The following is a 17,103-nucleotide window of genomic DNA, read 5'->3' as shown; positions in this document are numbered from 1 at the left end:
ACTTGATACTGACCAGAAAGATTTACTTAATACTGCAAAAGTAAAAGTTATTTAGTTAGTGTTAGTGCAATTATCAATACCAGAATATGATCAGGGTGACTTTTGAACACTGGAAATAAATCATGTATTCATCCAGGCAGCAGTCCAGTGGCACTCAAAGTTTACATATAATATTAGTAATAAAAACAATAAAACATAATAAAAACAAGGTGCTGGATGTATAATGAGCCGCTGTTTGAACCAGACACTGAATACACGCCGATTGCGGCAAGAAAACATTTGCGCAGTATTTTCTGATTTAAATTTGGCCCTACGAGTTTTACAATAGTAACTGTGTATCATCTGATGTCAAAGAAGTGAATACTTATATAAAAAGATTTAAACAGAAACACATTTGCTTATTTAGGAAAGTATAAACTGAAATCAACCCTATTTAAATCACCCTGTGTCCGCTACTGCACTGACGAGAAGCAGCCAGCAGATGGCAGCAGAGCGCCACAGATCCTGTTGACACTGGTCCAATATACAGTCAGCTCAGTCATACCAAGTGACTGATGCCATACAGTTCCCCATAACAAGCTCAAAGTTAAATTTATAAATATCACAGCTTGACATCTACTCTGTATCAGATTGTTTCAGCTCTACATCGAAGCTACATGTTTAAAGAGAGTAAAATATTTAAAACAAATTCATCTTTTTATCTTTATTTTTGTTTTTTTCTGGGGGTTTTTTGTTTTTGTTTTAGGTCTCAAACATCCCATCAATGGAGATATTAAAGATTTATTTTTCATTATTTTACACATTTTCCCTAAGGGACTTCTACACCCTGAAATGAATGAAAACATTTTATTGTTAAAGTCATTTTAAAAGAATCAAATTCAAATATTAACATTTCTCCATACTTTTGAAAAACAACAAGGCAGATTTATTAAGCAGATTCACAGAAGGCAAAACAAATTCACCAAACACACCATGAGACATTCAAAACAGATAAAAATATTAGTAAAAACTATTTTAAAAGAAACTGAAATTATGAGAACAATGACAAAAATAAAGTGTGCAGAATGAATAATGGCTCTAAATAATCAGTTAAGATCAGTGCAGAATAAATGTTGTTATCACGATAATCACCAATTTCTTGAAATCCTTATATTAGTTCTAAAATATAGTTAATTTACTTCACATCATGATTGTATTGTCTGATCAGTGTTCTCTATGTTACAGCTTTATTGGATGAGAAATAATATCACAAAACAATTAAAACACTGTAAACTAAAGGAGGTTGTTAAAAGTTTAAGACTTTAAGCTGACTGGAAATTATTTTAAATGCAGTTTCACTTGAAAATTCATGAAGTTTTTCTGATGGAGTTGATTTATTGATTGATTTCTGGAGTGCAGGAACTGTTAACATTAAAATTTATACACAAACACAGAACACACACTGGGCTTTAACAGACCAGTAGTGCTGACTGCTCTCTACACATCTTCTTTACTTCACTATTAACAAACAGCAGCAGAACTGAAGCTGATCTGTGAGGAAGAATCTGAGGTGTTTCATCTTGAGGTAGGAAGTCATGACGAAACAACTGAAAGCCAGCTGGGCTTCATATCCGCAGTAGTCAGAGCTGGACAGACTGAGGCCTATTTCTCTGGTTATTCTGACTCTGTGTGGCTGAATAAAATCAAACAGCTGATAAAAACAGGAGCTGCTTTTATGTTCATAGTGTCCTCTGAAAATGACGATAATCACAGTAATGGAAATGGCTGATAGCATTGATCTGCAGTAGATATGGTATACTGGCACATCTCTAGCTCCGAGTTCCTGACATGCTTCCCCACTGATATGACTTACTGGGACACTCAAAAGCATCATGTGCAGTTTTGACCACTAGTTGTGCTGTAGAGCTTTGTTATGATGAATTTAATGAATTATCAATTTGTCTTTTTGAGCTAAAACGACACAATATATTTGTTGGTTGTATTTTATGGCAGTATCTATCTGTCTGTCTGTCGGTCAGTCAACCACATCTGTCCAAACAGAAATATCTCAACAACTACTGGATGGATTGCTTTGACATTATGTGCATTCATGTTACTCAGAGGATGAATCCTATTGATTATCATCTAGCTCCATCTCTAGATCACAATGTTTACCTACTTGGTGGCATTCCCATTAGCTTCAGCTGTACTTTTAAGTTCAGTGCTAATAAACTCACACACTCTTTAGTTTATGTTATATGCAACCAACAAAAGAAGGGAAGAAGAAGTCTGCTGACTGGTACACATATGGATTTAAAAAGTATGCAGATTTAAAAATATTAAATATCAATCATTGCTTCTTTTTAAAAAAAATGTCTTTACAAGTGTTTTATGAGTATTCAACACATGTTAGTTTTATTTTTACTCTATTAAAAATCAATGTGCTTCTTTTTGAAAATTAACTGTGAGCCTTGTTCTAATGTTTGTCTGTCACTGTGAGAATGACTAGTCAATGCATATTGGTAAATGCAAATCTAAACGAACGTGACAACAGCCTTTCTTCTTCTTCTTCTTCTTCTTCGTCTTCTTTCTTTTTTCTTTAGTTTTGGACGATGAATCAGACTCCTCTGCGTCCTCCTCACTCTCAGGAGAACTTGTGTCACTATGCCTCTCTTCTGAATAAACAAACAGTAAGTAAATTAGTGAACAAACTGATGAACGAATGAATAAGTTTGTGTACTGATCAGTGAGCAAAACATTCAGTTATCCCTGAGCAAACATCTGCAGGTTTTTATCCTGCCAATGCCTGCTGCTAATGTTTAGAGTTAGAAAGCAATATTAAAATTTAAATGTCTTACCTTCGTCGTGTTCTAGTTGATGAAAAAGTTTCCGCTGATTTATTTTCTTGAGGATGTCCTGTGTGACCTTTAAAGCATCCTCGCTGCCGTAGTGGTTGGTCACCAGCTTAGCGATGTCCTTGGCGTCTTTATCCTCCAGTTTGCTCAGAGCAATAGTGTCAAAGCCATCCAACTCGTAATATTCCAGCTGGAATTTAAATGATTTCAATTGCTGGCTCCCAAGTTTATCCAGGGTCTTTTTAATTGTCACGACTGGATTCTGCAAAAACAATATAAATAAGTGAATAATACATCATTTGATTTTTGTTTATTTAATCTTCTCTGTTCGGCAGTTATTGCTGTAAAAGACTTCATGTATCTGCTTTTATATGGAATATAAATGCAGTGATCTTGTTATAGTGAAAGGCCGCATTAGAAGTATATAATTATTTAGGGCAATCTGTCTTTCAACAACAGTCAGGAGCCCACATGACCATTGAAACATCTATCATTTAACTGTTCAGTCTATAAAACATCAGAAAACAATGACCTATGCCTTCAATAACATACTCTTATTTTGTCAAACCCAGGGCTTGAAATTAACTTTTTTGATCACCAACCAGTATGGCTACTAGATTTTCAAGTTACCAGCCAATCAGAATTTCCTGACAACAAAGATATAGCATTTATCTATGAGTTTACCATGTTAGTCCAGTTACAAGAAACCCAAGTGAACAAAAGGGAATTAGGACATTTAATGACAAATGGTGATCGGTTCATGAGTGGTATTTGTATTTGAATCATAAAAAGCATAATGTTCATGTTACATGTGATAACAGTGTTCAAGATGGTGAATAACTTCACAATGTTACAAATACAGTTCATTTTTCTGTATTTGGCAGGTTGGCAGGTGTTAATTTCAAGCCCTGGTTAGACTAACAGTCCAAAAACTCAATTTAATTTTTACTGAAAAACATCTTAATGAATTTTATTTTCTTATAGTAAATGAATTACTAATAGGATTTCAACAATTTCTCACATCTCAGCAATTGTCAGTAGAAAATATTTGGCTGTGTTGCTTTAAAAACAATGAATTGATGATGTTGGGGTTAAGTATCTTGCTCAATGACACATCGTCACATGGACTGAACGAGCCGGGTATCAAACCACCAATCTTCCAATTAGTGGACGACCGTTCTACTTCCTGAGCCACAATTGATAAGTTGACTAATCCTTGTAGCTCTAATATTATTTATATGTGATATATACTTATCAAATACTTTACCAGAACTGCTTACCGGAGCGTTTGCCTCCTGTGGCGTTGTCGGCTTCTTCTCTTCAGGAGTTTCCTTCTTTCCTGGAAGTTTCTCCGGCTGTAGTTTTTCCTCTTGGGATTCTTCTTGGTCTGTGCTGATTTGATGGGTTGGATTCAGCGTTGGCTCTGGAGTGTTTTTCAGTCGATCGAGCTCCTTCAGAATCTTCACAGAAGAACCTCTTTTCAGCTGCAGACCCAGAAAGTCCTGCTTCTTGAAGCAAACAAGACAGTCTCCCGACACGTCCTCCTCCATGAGGTTTTTGGCTTTTTTTGCATCGACCTTCACCTGTTGTCGTAACCACTGGTTCACCTCCTCCTTTGTCCAGTTTTCCACATGTGCTGGGAACTGAGACTCATGCTGTGATCCTTCCTTTTGCTTTTTTAGATAGGTTATGATTTTAACTGCAGGGCCATATTTTATTCCCAAGTCTAATATATCTTTCCTTTTGAAGGCAGCTAGAGCTTCTCCTGACACTTCCTTTTCAATGAACTTGTCTGCACAAGTCTGATGAACTTTGACCACGGTCTTCAGCCACTGCTGGACGTCTTCCATGGTCCAGGTTTCTATCTCAGGTGGTGGTTTAGTTGTTGACTCACTCATTTTGGATCAACTACAATGAAACAAAGAAACAGAGCCTGAAGTTATAACCTGTATTAATATCACTATATACATTTTTTAAAATTTCAATATTAACCACTATGGTATGGTGCTCGCTGTAATCATTCCTCCTGTTCATACTGACCATTAGAAGATCCCTTCATAATGCACTTACAATGTAAAGTCCACAGTCCTCCTCCTGTGTAAACATGTATTTAAAAGTTGATGTGAAGCTAATATGAAGCTTCGGCGTCCAAATGAGTCAAATCTTCATCTTTTTCAACGTTACAGTGTTTTTAGTATCAAAGTCTTTTTGTTACTATACTTCCACCACAGCTCAACAGGAAACACTAAGCTAAAAAGACTGTAAATGTGTCAGATATCACTTGATATGACTAACTCACACTGCTGAAGCTCAATAGAAGCTGATCATCTACTTTAAATGACTGTGTGGAAACACTGTGATACACTCCTCCATCACTGAACACTGAAACCACATTTGAAGGAAATCTTTTAATAGTCAGTATGGACAGGAGGAATGATTAATGTCTTTCACTGCTCATACTTACACCTGTAAGATGAACATATAAAATTAATAAAACAGTTGGCTGATCAGAGCAGAGCAATTACAGAACTTTTATCAAGCCATTAATGAGTAAGCCAATATTTATTATGTCCAGATAAGACTAGTAATCACATTATTTACTTACTTACTTACTTACTACTACTAAGCTGCTGTTAATATGAGCTGCTTTGGGAATTATGACACCTGCCTTCAGATGCAATGATAAAATTGTTCTACAACCTATTTTATTCTTACAATAAACAAGCAAAAACAATCTACGGGATCTATTGTCACTTTTATGCAGACTGTGGCTCATTAAACATTTTCCTCATTGCTCACAAGCATGATTGGATACACAAAACACACAAAAATATCTGTGACTAATACTAATGCAGTCTTCATGCTTAAGATATTCCAAGAAAACAAACAACAAATAAGTAACAGTCATCCAGGAAGGTAAAACTAATCTTTCAGGAAGTTTTTGTGCAATCTGCTTTTATAAATTGATATACCAAAATAAAATAAAAACATATATAGCTTATTTTGTAAAGCATTAAAACAACACAATGTTTTTTAAAGCAGAGGTAGTGTAGAAACATTACATACCTTCTCATCAGCGTAACTCTGGAACAAAATGACTCGAAGCTCGAAGAAAAAGTCAAAGTCAAAGTCTTTACAGCTTTCTCTTATTGATCATTGACAAAAAATCATGATCTTTGACCCCCCAAAAAACAAAAACAGACTGCAGTAGGCATAAACGTTGTCTAATATAGTCTAATTTAGTGAAATATTAACCAAATTAAAACTGGACAGGTGACAAACAATTGACATCAGGAAAGACCGAAAGTGAAGATAAAAACTTCAGCCAAATATCATCACGAGCAAGATGACAGTCTTTATCCTCAGGAGTCTGTCAAAACTAGGCAGTTGTCTCTCCTTCATTCTGTGTAAGAGTCTTCATCCATATTAGTGTCTCTGTGAGGCTGCACAGCAGTTCTCTGCGCTAAAATAAAGAGGTTTAGAAGGTACCATATTTACCATGTTCATCATCTCTAACATTTCCTGTTAGCAGTAAACACAAAGTACAGCAGAGGATGATGGTCATAAAACAAAGTATTGGACATACTAAAATTTGACTAGATGGTGGCACTGGAGGAGAATTTGAGGATCATCAACGTCATTACAATTTATTCTCCAAGGTACTGGAGATAGAAATCCATCCAATAATTTCACTAAAAGGCAAAACTGTCAGCCTCTCTCTAGAGGAAAAGTCAGAGTATCATCAAAATCAGTAGGATTCAACCTGTTCAACGTAATTTCCAACATTTACTTGTAATGTCTTTTATTGTACATTTTTATTGGTGTTTTCAACCCTTGAGTGTGTTTTATTCTCTGAATCAGGGGTGATGAATCATCAGGTTTCACTAACAGCCAGGTGCTTTATTGTTAGTCCAGTTTCGACCTCGATGTTGATTTAGCTCAAACTTGTTGACGTTGGTATCATGTTCCCATCACCCAAAATGTGTCTTGGACAATTGAATCTCAAGTGGACGGCACTAAATTCAAGTGTAAACCACCAATGATCCGATCACTGAGGTGTTCTGGGATGCATTTAACCACATACCTTTTGTAAATGCTGATGTGTCCTGATGTGTCCCAGTCAAGGATGTAACAGGAAAACATGTCATCAGTAACAGTATGCCAACGCCAAATGACGTTGTCCTGCCAGTGTCAACAGTTGGAACAACTATATGTGTGTATTAGTTCTTAAAACATTTGTGGTTTCTTATCTAGCCTGTGTAAAATAAATCTGGCATTTCTTTGGTGACTTTTTGACTTTCTAGCAGAACTGAGGCAGTAACGAAATCTGAACACAAGTGGTCAACTGGACACCTTGGAGATACATGATAGACACAGGTGTTAATAGCGATGTGTCTCGGTTGTCAATCAATCAATCAATCTTTATTTGTTTAGCGCCAAATCACAACAGAGTTCTCTCAAGGCACTTTACACATAGGCAGGTTCTAAACCGAACTCTTCAGGTTTTTAATTATAAAGAGACCCAACATTCCCACACGAGCAAGCACTTGCCAACAGTGGCAAGAAAAAACTTCCTTTTAACAGGAAGAAACCTCAGAACCTGACTCAGAGTGGGAGAACATCTGCCTCGACCGGTTGGAGTAGAGAGGAGAGAAAGGAAGGATAGGAGAGAGAAGCACAATGAAAATCAACAATGAAGCTAGTTGTCCCCTTCTGTTTGAATCACTGAAACTCATTTTAAAACCAAGTGTAAACAGCCCAACCTCAACGGCCTCTGAGGTCTCTGTGTGGTTGTTTTGGTCCAATTGCTGCATTCAGATCTGCACAAATGAATTGCACCAAGAAAAGTCACATTAAACCAGACTTACTGACCATGACAGCTGACGTTACCCATCTCTACAATGCTTTGTAATTTACATACAACTACTATATATTCTCAGTGTCAGTGATATTGCATCTGTCCCTTTTAGTCCCACTGGTTCTGATTTTGTCTCGTTTCTTTTAGGGATCCAAAGCAACATGCGCTGTCATGTCTGCTTCTTCCTCCTGAGAGGAGTCAGCAACTTCACCCAGAAGAAACACAGCACAGTGGGATTCATGGTAACACTGATTTATTATTCTGTCTCCATCTTTACAAAAAAAAAACACATCTGCTGAGCTATAATATAGTATAGTGCTCCTGCAGGCTCATTCTCCTGCTGGGACTAAAGGTGTCAGTATGCTCTAACTGAACTGTTTGTCTGATAACAATAATATCTTTTTTTATTTCATGTAGATCCATCCATCCATCCATCTTCTTGCCGCTTATCCGGGGTCGGGTCGCGGGGGCAGCAGCCTAAGCAGGGAAGCCCAGACTTCCCTCTCCCCAGCCACTTCGTCCAGCTCTTCCAGGGGGACCCCGAGGCGTTCCCAGGCCAGCCGAGAGACATAGTCTCTCCAGCGTGTCCTGGGTCTTCCCCGGGGTCTCCTACCGGTGGGACGTGCCCTGAACACCTCACCAGGGAGGCGTCCGGGAGGCATCCTGATTAGATGCCCGAACCACCTCATCTGGCTCCTCTCGACGTGGAGGAGCAGCGGGTCTACTCCGAGCTCCCTCCGGATAACTGAGCTTCTCACCCTATCTCTAAGGGAGAGCCCAGCCACCCTACGGAGGAAGCTCATTTCGGCCGCTTGTACCCGCGATCTTGTTCTTTCGGTCACTACCCAAAGCTCATGACCATAGGTGAGGGTAGGAACGAAGATCGACTGGTAAATCGAGAGCTTCGCCTTTCGGCTCAGCTCTCTCTTCACCACGACGGATCTGTGCAGAGTCCGCATTACTGCAGACGCCGCACCGATCCGCCTGTCGATCTCCCGTTCCATCCTTCCCTCACTCGTGAACAAGACCCCGAGGTACTTGAACTCCTCCACTTGAGGCAGAATCTCATCCCCGACCCGAAGAGTGCACTCCACCCTTTTCCGGTTGAGGACCATGGCCTCGGATTTGGAGGTGCTGATTCTCATCCCGGCCGCTTCACACTCGGCTGCGAACCGATCCAGTGAGAGTTGGAGGTCACGGTCTGATGAAGCCAACAGGACCACATCATCTGCAAAAAGCAGTGACCCAATCCTGAGGTCACCAAACCGGACCCCCTCTACACCCTGGCTGCGCCTAGAAATCCTGTCCATAAAAATTATGAACAGGATCGGTGACAAAGGGCAGCCCTGGCGGAGTCCAACTCTCACTGGAAACAAGTCCGACTTATTGCCGGAAATGCGGACCAAGCTCTGACACCGGTCATACAGGGAACGGACGGCCCTTATCAGGGAGTCCGATACCCCATACTCCCGGAGAACCCCCCACAGGATCCCCCGAGGGACATGGTCGAATGCCTTCTCCAAGTCCACAAAACACATGTGGACTGGTTGGGCAAACTCCCATGCACCCTCAAAGATCCTGCAGAGGGTGTAGAGCTGGTCCACTGTTCCACGGCCCGGACGAAAACCACACTGCTCCTCCTGAATCCGAGATTCGACTATCCGACATACCCTCCTCTCCAGCACCCCCGAATAGACCTTACCAGGGAGGCTGAGGAGTGTGATTCCCCTGTAATTGGAACACACCCTCCGGTCCCCCTTCTTAAAAAGAGGGACCACCACCCCAGTCTGCCAATCCAGAGGCACTGCCCCCGATGTCCACGCGATGCTGCAGAGTCGTGTCAACCATGACAGCCCCACAGCATCCAGGGCCTTGAGGAACTCGGGCCGGATCTCATCCACCCCCGGGGCCCTGCCACCGAGGAGCTTTTTAACCACCTCGGCGACCTCCACCCCAGAGATAGGAGAGCCCACACCCAAGCCCCCAGGCCCTGCTTCCTTACCAGAAGGCGTGTTGGTGGGATTGAGGAGGTCTTCGAAGTATTCCTTCCACCGATCCACAACGTCCCGAGTCGAGGTCAGCAGCACACCGTCCCCACCGTACACAGTGTTTACGGTGCACTGCTTCCCCCTCCTGAGACGCCGGATGGTGGTCCAGAATCTCTTCGAAGCCGTCCGGAAGTCTTTTTCCATGGCCTCACCGAACTCCTCCCATGTCCGGGTTTTTGCCTCAGAGACCGCCCTAGCTGCGCTCCGCTTGGTCTGCCGGTACCTGTCTGCTGCCTCCGGAGTCCTACAAGCCAAAAAGGCCCTATAGGACTCCTTCTTCAGCTTGACGGCATCCCTCACCGCCGGTGTCCACCAGCGGGTTCGGGGATTGCCGCCCCGACAGGCACCGACCACCTTGCGGCCACAGCTCCGGTCAGCCGCCTTGACAATGGAGGCACGGAACATGGCCCACTCGGACTCAATGTCCCCCGCCTCCCCCGGTACATGGTCGAAGCTCTCCCGGAGGTGTGAGTTGAAACTCTCTCTGACAGGAGACTCTGCCAGACGTTCCCAGCAGACCCTCACAATACGTTTGGGCCTGCCAGGTCTGCCCGGCATCCTCCCCCACCATCGGAGCCAACTCACCACCAGGTGGTGATCAGTTGACAGCTCCGCCCCTCTCTTCACCCGAGTGTCCAAGACATGCGGCCGCAAGTCCGACGACAATAAGTATTGCCACCCCTGCCCGGCGCCTGACACCAGTGGCAACTCCAGAGTGGACGAGAGTCCAACCCCTCTCAAGGAGACTGGTTCCAGAGCCCTTGCTGTGCGTCGAGGTGAGGCCGACTATATCTAGCCGGAACTTCTCAACCTCACGCACCAGCTCAGGCTCCTTCCCCACCAGAGAGGTGACGTTCCACGTCCCTAGAGCTAGCTTCTGCAGCTGAGGATCGGACCGCCAAGGTCCCCGCCTTCGGCCGCTGCCCAGCTCACATTGCACCCGACCCCTTTGGCCCCTCTCACTGGTGGTGGGTCTGTGGGAGCGGGGTCCCATGTCCCTTTTTCGGGCTATGCCCGGCCGGGCCCCATGGGGGAAGGCCCGGCCACCAAGCGCTCGCCTCCGAGCCCCACCCCCAGGCCTGGCTCCAGGGGGGGGCCCCGGTGACCCGCGTCCGGGCAAGGGACACGAAAATCCAATTATCTTGCTCGTCATCGGGGTTTTCTGAGCTACCTTTTGTCTGGCCCCTCCCCCCGGACCTGTTTGCCATGGGAGACCCTACCAGGGGCATAAAGCCCCCGACAACTGAGCTCCTGGGGTCATTGGGACACGCAAACCCCTCCACCACGGTAAGGTAGTAGCTCAGGGAGCTCATGTAGATTTTTTTACTCTTTTTAGCAGTGTTTACAAAGTACTTAACATTGTCTTAAAATGTATGAAAAAAGCACAAATTCATAAAAAATACATACAAAAAGCACATATAAAAAAATCAATGTGTTTGTTAATTGCAGAATTAAAATAAAACCCAACAATGCCCACAGGAATAACGTAAAAGAAAAAAAAAAACATCAATGAGAAAAAAAAAACATGAGTACTAAACAATAAAAGACAGAGAAAGACAATATCACATAAAAGTATATCTATAAAAGTTCACATTCACTTTAAGCTGTGATTCATCGGGTGTGTGAAGGTGTAAAAGTAGACCAAACACTCCATGAAATATTTAAAACACCAATTAGAAATGAAGGTTTTATCCTTATTAACTCTCCAAAGACACCAGTGTTCATCATTGTCTTTCTCTAACTAACATATAAAGGCAGCATTTACTTTTCATAGTTTAGTTTACATTACATTTGCATTTTCTGGTCAATTTCAGAAAGATCACAGTGCCACACCAGCAGGTAAAATTCCTATGAAGATTAAAATAAAAACACGGATTCTACTTATATGGGCATGAGGCGGAGCCATGGGCGGAGCGGGGAGGTTGCTATGGTTACGAGAGCTGGATCTCGAGGACATTGGTCAATCAACCTGTCAATCAGGACGTAGCCACGCCCTAATGCATACCCTGCTTTATCGTCACATATAAAATCAGGGAGGCCAAAATGTCCCAAATGAACATCATACTGCATTGAAGAAGGCTTTAAACTAGCGATTGAGACCATAAACACATTTTGAAAACGTTTCCTGAGGTTAGAAATCAAGTGAGAAGATGGTGAATTCTCCATTGACTTGTATAGAGACGGTCGCCCCCTGGTGGCCTTTTGATAGAATGCAGCTCTAAGTTACTTCCTGGTTGGCCTCATTTCAGAGGACCAGAACTCCCCGCCTAGTTTAAACTGTATTTTTTAATGAGAAACTGATCTTTCTTCCCCACAAAATGATGAGACTTATTCTCCTGTCCAGTTGCTGTTATGAAGTTGGTGATTTAAGGCAGCATGGTACTTTTATATTGATTTGCATGGAAAAGGAGGCACTTTGATCCCTTACTTCCCTCTTCTCATGTTTAGATGTAGAACTGGACAGTGAGTCTGACTTCCTTTTGTCTTCTGGTTTCTCCTCAGCAGCACAACACTTGTGATATGGCTTCATTTGACCTGAATAAAAGAAAATATACAAAGCAACGACTGAATTACTTGCAGTGATAATATTCTATAAAGTTCATTAAAAACTTCCACTTCTGGACGCGCAGGTGGTCGAGTGGTTAGAGCGCATGCCATATACGCAGCCGACCCCGGTTCGAGTCCCGATCGGAGGTCCTTTGCTGCATGTCACACCCCCCTCTCACTCCCATGTTTCCTGTCGGTCTACTGTTAAATAAAGGCGTCTATGCCAACAAAATCTTTAAAAAAAAAAAAAAAAAAACTTCCACTTCTGAACATTTACATAAATCTGTAGGCTTAACTGCAGTAAAGAAGAATATATGCATCTGCACATACTGTAAGCCAGTGGTGGAAGAAGTGCACAGCTACAGATGAACAATACAGCAATATAAAACAAATCCTACTTAACTATAAACAAACTAACGTGACCAAACTCTTCATAATGAAGAAACACATCACTCAGTGCAGCTGTGTGACTCAAGTGGCATAAAACAGAAAATAGTCAAGTAAAGTACAAGTAGCTCAAAATTGTGCTAAACTACTTTTCTTACCCATGTGACTTTCCACTTCAGAAACAAGTTCCTGTTGATGTATTTTGTGGAGGATGTCTCGTGTGACCCCTAAAACCTCGCCACTGTAGTGGTTGGTCATCAAGGTGGCGATGTCCATGGTGTCCGCTCCCTCCAGTTTGCCCCGAGGGATAGGTTTGTGCTCCGAGTCTGTGTAATGTTTCAGCTCAAACTGAAAAGATTTCAGGTCTTTCGCTTCGAGTTTTTCCAGGATATTCTTGATTATTGGAGCGTGGTTCTGCAAAACAGATGAAATTAGAAAATGAGACAAGGTGGACTGAACAGAGCTCTCCCTCACTTCTTATTCTATAAAAAAACAAATGTAGATAGCACTGTTTCACCAGCTGCAGACTTGTCTCTGGAATTTCTTTTCCTTGACTTGTCCTACGTGTGAAGGACAAACGTATCCTGGATCCCAGACTTATTTGACGGACTTCTTTGATCACAGACAGCGTCTCAGACTCTGGTTTGTTTTTCAGTCGATCAACCGCTTTCAGAATCTTTACAGCAGGTCCACTTTTCAGCTGCAGATCCAGAAAGTCCTGCTTCTTGAAGCAAACGAGACAGTCTCCAGACACATCCTCCTCCAGGAGGCGTTGGGCTTTTTTATTGTCCACCTTCACATTCTGCAGTAACCACTGGTTCACTTCCTCCTTTGTCCATTTTTCCACATATGCTGGCAACTGTGACTCCTGCTGTGATCCTTCCTTCAGCCTCTCTAGATAACACATGATTTTGACTGCAGGACCGTGTTTTATTCCCAGATCTAATATATCTTTCTTTTCAAAGTCATCTAGATTTTCTCCTGACACTTCCTCTTCTATGAACCTGTCTGCACAAGTCTGATGAACTTTGACCTCTGTCATCAGCCAACGGTGGACGTCTTCCTTGGTCCAGGTTTCAATCACGGGTGGTGGTTTAGTTGACTCGCTCATTTTGGATCAACTGAAGATGAAACAAGAGCACCAAAAAAGATTACAAACTGAGCAACACTTTATTTTACAGCTCATTTAATTTCATGAATATTCCCTTGTAATTTTTTGAGTTAATGTAGGTTGCCAATTAATCATTCTCCACATGAAATGAAACTTTCACTTTCTTGTCCCCATAAAACTGCTTATACTAACACTACACTGTCACATAAAAACGGATTAAAATCTGCCTCACAAACATTTTCCCTCGCTTTTTAAGGAAGTATTGTATTGTACTTATTAGTGTCACTTCTGCTTTTAACACAGTAGACTCACACACCCTCTGCAACCCAACAATGATCCTGTGTATAAAAGACTTTTTACAGTGTGGTCGTCAATGGTTTTAAATCTAAACATTAGATTTTAAACTCCGGAGTTCCCCAGACCTGTGTTTTATTTCCCATCTTATTCTCCATTTACAAAATCAATACGACCTCCAACAACAATGATATCAGACTTTTTAAAAATGCAGATGTTACCGGCAGGACTAAAATGTTCTTCCTGCATACCATCAGATAAACACCCTGATGTCCTGGATAAAGCTCTTTGGAACTAAACATCTCTAAGTCAAAGGAGCTGTGATTTGGGGTGAGGTGAACATTTTACATTACTTTTTAAGGAAGTATTGTATTGTACTTATTACTCTCACTTCTGCTTTTAACACAGTAGACTCACACCCCTCTGGTCCCGTTTTTTTATGTTCAACTGATAACACAAACAAATAAAGTTTCACTTTTGAGGTCATGCATAAATTTAAACTCCGGCAATATGTTTTGTGAACTGACATGAGCATACTGTAATCCCAGCAGGATAAGGTCTAAATGTCATTTTCAATTTGACTGCATTACTCTAATAAAGTGAGATTTATTTGTTCTATAAACAATTTTATTCAATAATCTGTTCAGACAATGCTACATTAAAATTAGTTTAGTGTTAGTTAAAAGAACAATTCCTAATGACCATAATCACCATAATTAGTTTTTCAAGGCAGGAAAATTTAACTGACCCACTTCATTTTTCTTGCAGCTGTTTTTTCACAATTTATATTCAGAAAGTTAAAATTCTGTTAAATTTACACTATTATGTCCCAATGATGATTTTAATGTTTTTCATCAACTAAATCAAATGAAAGCCTTGTTGTAGTCTCTCATGAAACACATCAACATCCAGTATGTGTATCATCACCATTCTGTGCTTGTTAGTGCGGGTCAGAGCAGGTCCTCATTACTGTCACAGTGATGTGTGAAAGTCCTAATATGAGATTAATCCTGCAGTAGACCCGCAGCTGATCACTAGAGAACACCAGGGCTCATTATATTTAAAACACTTTTTAGACGTGATGGTGTAACAAAGCTCACTGTAGTAGTTTTAATAAGTCACGTTTTGGTCCCTGCGACACAGCGTGCACGAGATTCCTCCCATGCATCCGCCATTACTCAGGTCTGCAGAGATTCATGTTTTATTGTTAGAAGACATAATGGTGACTTATAAGTTACAAACTGTTGTTAAATCAAAATTATGAACTGAATTCAAACTAATAACAAATCGATAATTAAAATAGTAGCCTACCTACTTGCATTCCACCTACTTATATGAGTCATTTCCTACCAAAACCTTTTGTCAGAGAACCAATAGGACGGTGTCCAGGTTATATATACATCCTACTTCCCACAACATATGACACATCAAGTACACTATTATTCAAAATATGAGATTTAGAGGAATTCATTTTACATGAAAAGTGAATTTCTCACCTACCGAAGTCCTTAGACCAGTGGTTCCCAAATGGTGTGCCGTGAGATGAGTCCAGGTGTGCCGTGGGATTTGGTGACAGCTGCTAATTACATAACTTTGAGCACATTTATGAATAAATGTTAAATGTAATAGAGCCTATATCAATACTTTGTGCACATTCGTTTTAGTAGGCTATCATTAGGCTACAGATGTAAATGCTGTAAACAAAATTAAACACTATTACTTTCGAAATAAACAATTTTCACCGTTTGCGCGGAACCCGGGTGGTGGGAATCATTACAGTGTGACACATCAAAGACCCGATTAATCCAATAACAACATAAACACAAAGACAATCAAGAAAAAAAGAGAGATATGAGCGGTAAGATGGATCGTTTTCTGGTAAGGAGATAAGAGTTGGGGGCTTACCTTGTGGCAGGACGCTTTGAAACAAGGCTCCATGGAAATGTTTCCTCTGGCATCAGCCGCCACAGCCAGGGCGCGCAGTTTATCTGCTACGCACCTTCAGACTCTTAAGGAGAGGTTTGAGCGCTGTTTTCCAGATGAAGCAGACATAGAGGACTGTGACTGGATTCGAGACCCATTCAGTCAGGAATCCTCCACAGCAAAACTCACTGAGAAAGAGAGGGAGGGATGCGCAGAGCTCCGAATGGACCGCACAATGAAACTGAAATTCAGTGAGCTCCCTCTGGATCAGATTTGGCTTCTGCGTCACAGCATCCAAACATCTTCCTACACGCTGCTGAGAAACGTCTTCTTTTCCTCACCACTTATCTGTACGGGCTGGCATTCTCCACTCTGGTTTACGTAAAGAGCAACAGGAGATCACGTCTCTCCTCAATACCGCCCAGGATTAAAATGATCTGCACGTGTGTCTCACTAGTTTGCAAGTGTGCACAAGTAATTGAAAAAAAATGCAGAGTAAAATATTAACTACAATTTTGTGTTCAGCTAAATGTTAAATGCATTGATATGGTTGCAAGACATTTTGCACAACAATTAGTTTTAGTTCTCAGTGCATTCCTTTAGTTTACAGTTTTAGACCAAATATGTTTTTTTTCTAAACCCAACGCATACTCTGTTGATATGCTCAGTATTTACTGTTAATGAAAATACATTCAAAGTGCTTCCTTTTCAACATATCCACAAAGATGAAGTGTTTTTGTATTGTTCTGTTGACTTGAAGAGAAAATAAATAAAAGTAAATTAAGATACTCCAATTAAGATGGAGTGGTGACAGTGATACGGGTGTGGCTTGAGATTTGGACTTGGCCTTTGGTGTACCTTAGACTCATTCACATTGGTTTTCAACTGCAGGTCATTCCTCCTGGTAGATGATGACTGAGAAATGAACACTGCACTGCTCAATGGCAATGATAGTAACCGACTGTTTATCTGTAAAGTCCCTGCACTTCATTTCCTGGAACAATTGCTTCACAACACACCCACTGACGTTTGTGTCCAAGTTTAGGGAAACAGGCATTAAATATAGATTTATATTGTTACAGACATGTTTGTTTTTTATCA

At 41.3% G+C, this 17,103-nt stretch overlaps 1 long non-coding RNA gene across 1 annotated transcript; it reads right to left on the bottom strand.

The window, feature by feature from the left end:
* Window positions 1–13,359: 13,359 nt before the first annotated feature.
* On the bottom strand, window positions 13,360–16,348 carry LOC128362079 (uncharacterized). The gene is made up of 3 exons (XR_008321611.1): window positions 15,985–16,348; window positions 15,580–15,670; window positions 13,360–13,795 (listed from the first exon to the last, which is right to left on the bottom strand). It is a non-coding gene; the product is annotated as an uncharacterized LOC128362079 (long non-coding RNA).
* Between the last annotated feature and the right edge of the window lie 755 nt (window positions 16,349–17,103).

This window comes from Scomber japonicus, chromosome 7 (genome assembly GCF_027409825.1).
Source record: "Scomber japonicus isolate fScoJap1 chromosome 7, fScoJap1.pri, whole genome shotgun sequence".
NCBI classification, from domain to species: domain Eukaryota; kingdom Metazoa; phylum Chordata; class Actinopteri; order Scombriformes; family Scombridae; genus Scomber; species Scomber japonicus.
Note: the sequence above shows the minus strand (reverse complement) of the source record. Positions and strands in the feature narration are given on the sequence as shown.